Here is a 7,428-nt window from a genome sequence, read left to right as displayed (position 1 = left end):
ATTGGGGTTTCAGAGGAACACAGGATGCTCCTAACTTCTAGCCCTTTCAGTTGTTGAAGTCAGTGAAGTCAGCTGTGTAGACCCTGGGATGTGGTGAATTGTGGTTTTTAAGGGAAGAATAAAACAATGCCACCAAAGGCATAAAGATAGAAGATAAGAGCAAAGGAAAGCTACAAGCACTTAGGTAACTCGGCCAACAAATTCCAGCATTGACATTTCTGTGGCTGACTTGCTGTTCCCAGTGCCTGGGAGTTTGTTCCTGCTGGGGCTTAAGCTGATTTGGCAAAGCTGGCATGTGAATTTCAATACAGATTTGGTGGATATATAACTTTCAACTTAGTAATATTTAATTTTAATGTAAAGGATATGCTTGAATTATTTTAGTATTTTATAATTAGACATTTGCTTGATATTTAGTGTCCAGTTGTGATTTTTAAAAATAATAGCGATTATACAAAATTGTCCTTTTTAAGGATTCATGTTTTGAGGTATGAGTGGTGAAGTGAAGAGTTAGTTACTCAGTCATGTCTGAATCTTTGCAACCGCATGGGAGCCCGCCAGGCTCCTCTGTCCGTGGAATTCTCTAGGTAAGAATACTGGAGTTGGTTGCTATGCCCTTCTCCAGGGGATCTTCCCGACATTGGGATTGAACCTGGGTCTCTTGCATTGCAAGTGGATTTCCAGCTGAGCCACCAGGGAAGCCCTGAGATATGAGTAGTAGGAACAATTAAGAACTTTTCATTAGGAATAAATTCATGAATTTATTCCTGATGAAAAATCCTTAGTTGTCCCTGCCGCTCATACCTCATACGGAGATGAGAATGAGGATCTTGCTTATCACTCTTTCAAAAGTAAGTGAAGGAATGTATCAACCAAAAATTTGCCTGTTAGTTTCAAGACATTCAAGCAGACTTGAAAGGTTTAAAGATTTAAAAGATGCAATAATTTATATATTTCATAGATGAAATATAACATTGTAATATGTAACATGTAATACGGTGACCATATTCTGGTAGTATTCTACCCTTCTCACCCAAAAATCAAGATGGAAAAATGATCTGGAGAAAGTTAAAAGCATGAAAGAGGTGAAGGAATGAGTTTTAAAAGTTTTTGCAAATTTTGATGAAAAAGATTAAACATTCAATGACAAATGATTATCTATGCATGTAAGAGAGAAGAAATGGAATGTACCTGAAATTCACAGTCAGATATTTTATTTACTGAAAACAGAATTTACCATTATAAAGCATGGCATGTCTTTTCCTTCAGAGTAGAAAGATGAGTAAAAATGAAAATAAAAGCTAAAGGTAAAAAAAATTCATTTTATGAATTCTAAAGCTTAATATGTACAAAATGAACAAATTTCAAGTAAAATAATAAATGCTGAAATGTAGTAGGGCATTATTAATGAGATTACTATTTCTTCTGTTCACATTACTGTTTCTTCTGTTTTGTACAAGATGGTCAGTAGAACTATGGGTAGCTGGCAGTTTGTTTAAGATCCTCTTTCACATTTACAGCAGATATCTGATTTCATGAACTCCTTTTTAGTGAATGTACAATAACAGCATCCAAAAAATCAAATAGCGTGAAGGAGCATAAAGTGGAAAACAAAAACATTCCCATCTATTTTCTGACCCCTAGTCCCATTTCTGAGAGAGAACAGCTGTTAATGATTTAATATTTATCTTTATATTTTATATGATATAGCAACATGTGTGTGTGGGTACTCACATGTGTGTTTGTTTAGAAATCAGGAATGGGACCTGTATTGGTCAGGTTATAGGCTAAAGGATGACACCTGTGATCACCTCAACATTTAGGGGATTTCACAGTAAAATTTTTAATCTCGTATAATGGTCAAGTGTGTGGTGTCTTGGCTGGGTGGTGCTCCTTGGCAGCTTTGTATTAAGCAGAATCTTGGGGACCCAGGCTCCTTGCGTCTGGTAGCTTTACTCGTACCTGTAGGGATATGAAAGAGAACACCAGAGATCGCACAGGAGGTTTTTCTGGGCCAGGTCGGAAGGTGGCAGGCATCACTTTCACACATATTCTATTAGCCAGTCTCAGTCACATACTCCACATATCTGCAGGGAAGCCTAGGAAATGTAGTCTAGCCATATACCCTGGAGGAAGAAGAGATGTGATTTAGTAAACAAATGGAAGTCTCTGCCATAGCAGTTGTTTTTTTTTTTTTCATTTTAGCAATGTAATGAGACATGTTTTCCTATTGACATTTACAGCAATCTCACTTTATTTATTTATTTTTTAAGGCCTAGGAACATATCCATTTATTTAGATAGATCATTGCTTATGACAAAACTGGCAGAGGCATAACTTAAAGGTTTTAGAAATAAATAGATTCCTGTCTCATAATATATAAGATAAATTCTATATTGGTTTTAGTTTTGAAATAGAAAATACCAAAGTACTAAAAGAACACAGGCCTGAATAATTTTAAAATATTTGTATTGCAAAGGAATTACTAAGCATGATCCCAAAGGCAGAAATCATAGTGAAACTGACAGACTGGATTCATAAAGATGTAAGAATTATGTATGGTACAAACTCCAACATAAGCAATTATCAAAGAAGTTTTTAATGGCCTAATTTTTGATCATCTGAGCTTTGTTAAATTGATTTATTTTATAATCAAAACACTGGCATGTCAAAAGCCATTAGTAATGATCATAGGGATATATATATTTACTGACACAAAGATATTTATAAAAAACTTGTACCTAATTATGTATGGCATGCTTCCAGTTTTATTTATTTATTTATTTTTAAATTTTTATTTTTACTTATTTTTTACTTTACAATACTGTATTGGTTTTGCCATACATTGACATGAATCCACCACGGGTGTACATGCGTTCCCAAACATGAACCCCCCTCCCACCTCCCTCCCCATAACATCTCTCTGGGTCATCCCTGTGCACCAGCCCCAAGCATGCTGTATCCTGCGTCAGACATAGACTGGCGATTCGATTTTTACATGATAGTATACCTGTTACAATGCCATTCTCCCAAATCATCCCACCCTCTCCCTCTCCCTCTGAGTCCAAAAGTCCGTTATACACATCTGTGTCTCCTTTGTTGTCCTGCATACAGGGTCGTCAAGCAATCTCACTTTAAAAATGGAGTCAGACTAGGCTGTTGCATAGCAGTATCCTAATGGACACTGTTTTTCTCCCTTCTTCATAATCAACAGTGCTATAAAGGACAACCTCATGTATGATGTAAGTATAGTAATAGGATAAACTTGTAGAATTGTTGAATTATAAGGTCTGTATTTAACATTTTTGTAGATATTATCAAATACGAGCAAAAAATTTGCAATAGTGTGTCTTCAGTAGTGAATCACAGAGGTTCCCTGGGGTCTCAGTGATAAAGAATCCACCTGCTAATGCAGGAGACCACAGGTTCAATCCCTGGTCTGGGAAGATCCCACATGCTGCAGAGCAGCTTTAAGCCCATGAGCCACAACTACTGGGGCTGTGTTCTGGAGCCCAGGAGTCATAGCTACGGAGCCCATGTGCTGCAACTTTTGAAGCCCATGTGCTCTAAAGCCCATAACAAAGAAGCTGCTACATGAGCACTGCAGCTAGAGAGTAGCCCCTGCTTGCTGCAGCTAGAGAAAAGCCTGCACAGCAGGGAAGACTCAGCACAGCCAGAAATGCACACACTCTTTTAAAATTTAAAAATTCATTGAATTTAGAAAAAAAGTGACCCAGAGTGCTTGTTGTCCATCTCCCCAATATTATCAAACTTTCCACATAGAAGTTTTCTTTTTCTTACAGGTTTAAATAATTTCCTTTAACATTAAGAAAATTAACTCTTTGCTTGTTACATAGTCCAAATACCTACCCAGTTATTTAACTTTTGACTTTTTAATGGTATATATTTCCAAATAGAAGTTATAGAATCTTCATGAGGTAATGTTTGTCCATCTTTTCCTTTATAACTGAGTTTTCTGTCATATTGGAAAGTCCTTTCCACTCCAAGATTAATTCTGAAAAAATTCATAATATATTTTATAAATGGAAGAAATGTACAAAGTAAATGTACAAGAAAATAGGCAATTATTTTTTTCAACTGGAATGTTTTTGTGTATAAGAAATCACTGAGTATGGTAAAACCAACACAGTATTGTAAAGTAAAAAAAAAAAAAAGATTAAAAAAAAAAAGAAATCACTGAGGTGGTAAATGACACTTTATGGTTTATGATGCATGTTTTTCCTAATGGCTGTCATGTTGTTTTTGCCAATTTTTTAATATACTGTCATTTCTTTGCTTCTGCAGCTAGCTATCTTGATGAAGTCAAATAACATCTTCAGTTATTGACAGCACTTCTTTAATGAATGTATGTAGGCATTAAAATAATTTATTTGCCTCAAAGTGGAATTGATTTGAGTAAAATGTGTGTTCAGTCCTAGCATGGCTCCATTTTTTGTGAGTCGAGAATTTTACTTGCATAATTAGAGAAAAAGAACCATGAGCTCTGTACTTATGTGGTCATACACATCTTCTGAGTTTATCAGTAATTAGATTTTGTGAATATGTGAACATTCTGTTAATTTTTTGTCAATCTGTTTCATTTTACAATTATATTCATGCTTTTATAAAGTGATTATCAAATTATCAAAATAAATGGAAACAAAGTGAAAGTACAAAAAGCAGGAAGAATGTAATCTATCAAAAACATTCAGGCCAGAAAGTGAAAATTAAGAGCTGGAGGATATTAAAATGTTGCAAGTTTTATCAAAAGATTCTTTAAATTTACAGTTAGCTGCTGAATCAGTTAATTGACAATGGTTTCTACTTGTGACTTTCTTTTATTTAAAATTTGTTTTGATGTACTATCTTGAATGAAAATATTTTGAAGAATTTAAAAGCAAAATTTTAATCTTTTGTCTTCAGAAGCATTATTTCAGTCAGAGAGAAATAATGGCTATATTTAAAATCAATTTGGAAAGAACAGAGAATGTTTGCACAAAGCATCTCAAAAGGTTTCAAAATAAAAACAAAAGCAATTTAAAGAATGAAATCTTTCCCTTTTGAAGAGAAGAATAGAACCTGAAATAATAATAAACTGTGGCATTTTGGATATGCATTTTCCCCTTTCTCAAAATAATAAGATTTATATTCTCATGCATGGATACAGATTTGTTTTCAGACTTTCAGAAATTAATTAGAGCAAAATGGAAGCAATATCTGAATTATCTAAGTAAACAAAATACACATCTTTAATAAAGCAAACTTCAAAGGTGTAGGAGAATTTTAGATTCTATTTAACTATGAGTGTGAGCATTTGATTTTATTGAAACTGTACAGTGCTCAGCTTATCTATATTTGTCACCTTGTTAGTACAGGTTCTCTGTTTACTTAGTGTGGTAGATAGTATGCATGTATGTATGGCTTATTTCCTAGAGTGAATACATACCACTTGGTGTGATCATTCAGGGCAGCCAATGGAGAGTGCGCGTTTCCTTCTAACATACTCACGTGGACCATGGGTGGTGATTCTGGGATGGGATTTGATTCTCTTGTTTGTTTTTTTTTCAGCTATGCCGTGTGGCTTGTGGGCTCTCAACCAGGGACTGAACCTTGGCCCTGCCACCGAAAGCATGAGTCCTAACCATTGGATAGCCAGGGGAATCCCTGGGATGGGATTTCTTAACTAAACTAATAGAGCATGTGGCTGTCAACGGTTTTATATAGAACTTTACTGTATCACCTTAGACACTGTTACTGAGTCTAAGCTCATACTGCCCACCATATGGCAAGCCAGTAAATCAAGAAGCGTGGTGTTGGGGCAAGGAATAGTGACTGTATTCAGAAAACCAGCACACCAAGAGGGTGATGGACTAATGTCCCAAAGAACCATTTTGTCCAGGTTTGAATGCTAGTTTCTTTCTTTTTTTTTTTAAAAAAATAATTTATTTATGTGGCTGTGCTGGGTCTTAGTAGTGGCATGGAAGATCTTTAGTTGTGGCATGTGGGATTTAGGGGTCACCAGTGATCAAACTCAGGTCCCCTGCATTGGGAGTGTGGAGTTTTATCCGCTGGAGCTCCAGGGAAGTCCGTGGATGCCAATTTCTTTTTATAACAAAGAAGGATAGGCAAGGAGATAAAGTAAAAAGGTAATAAGTTGTTACAAACATTTCATGGTTCTAGTCAGACTCTGAAGGGGATATGTAAATTTCTTTTTTCTTGCAGCAGGTGTGCTGGTCAGGATGTTTCCTGTCAGCTGAACAAAAGTATTGTAGCTTTACTCTCAGGCATGGAAGGCATTGTTCCTGGAGACAGGCCATCATATATACTTTATAGGCAATATCCCATTAGTGATTACCTTAAAAATGTCTGACTCTTCGCGACCCCATGTACTATAGCCTGCTGGGCTCCTCTGTCCATGGAATTCTGCAAGCAAGGATACTGGAGTGGGTTGCCATTCCCTTCTCCAGGGGATCTTCCCAACTAGGAATCGAACCTGGCTCTCTTGCCTTTCAGGAAGATTCTTTACCATCTTAGCCACCAGGGAAGCCCCATAGCAAGAGTAATAGGCCATAAAGGTTGAAGTATAAGAAATGGATCCAGTATGGAGTCAGATTTGTTATTCCCTATTACAGGATGGACGATGATTAATAGTTTATCTTTAAAACTTGCTGTGTTGTCATATTTCATATTTAAACTTGTAACCATTCCAGCAATCTTTAGGACCTTAAATGAAAATTGGGATGACATCATAGAAATGAACAATTATTAAAATACTGTATTTTATTGATGCTAAAATTGGGGTATATACCACAGTCAGTGGCATCTGAGATTCGATGAGATGCAGAAATATTTTTTTTTTTTTAGTGAAAAGGACTGATTAATTTTGAAAAAACGTTAACTTCAGATCTCTCAAAAATTTTGACCTGCTTATTCATCACTGCTTGGAAAAAGAAAGACCCATATCACCTCTCCCTTACAACTGCACTAGGGTTGCATCTTCGTCTCTACCTGAGATTCTGTTGCTCTTCAGTCAGCCTTTCCCTGTTTTGACCCTTCACTCTTCCATTTCTGATAAACTAATACCTCTGACTCCAGTGGTTCTTGAATCAGCTGCACATTAGCACCATCAGGGGAACTTTTAACGATGACTGATGTCTGTCTCAGGTGGAGAACCACTGTTTCATCTGTGACACATGCCTGCACCCCCCTTCTTTGCCCATTGGTCCCTCTCCAGTACTGTCTATTATTTTACCTCTATTTCTGCAAAGTTCTCCAAAGAGAGGGCAGCTCTCAGAGTCTTCACTTCCTCACCTTTCAGTCTTGGTTGGGTCTAGGAACTTCACCACTTTTCTGAAGTGCTTAAATCGTCAGTCACCACCTGCTTGCCACTGATTTTTCCTTCTTTATTTTACTGGGCATTTCTGTTGT

This window comes from Capricornis sumatraensis, chromosome 11 (assembly GCF_032405125.1).
Source record: "Capricornis sumatraensis isolate serow.1 chromosome 11, serow.2, whole genome shotgun sequence".
Taxonomy (NCBI): Eukaryota; Metazoa; Chordata; class Mammalia; order Artiodactyla; family Bovidae; genus Capricornis; species Capricornis sumatraensis.
Note: the sequence above shows the minus strand (reverse complement) of the source record.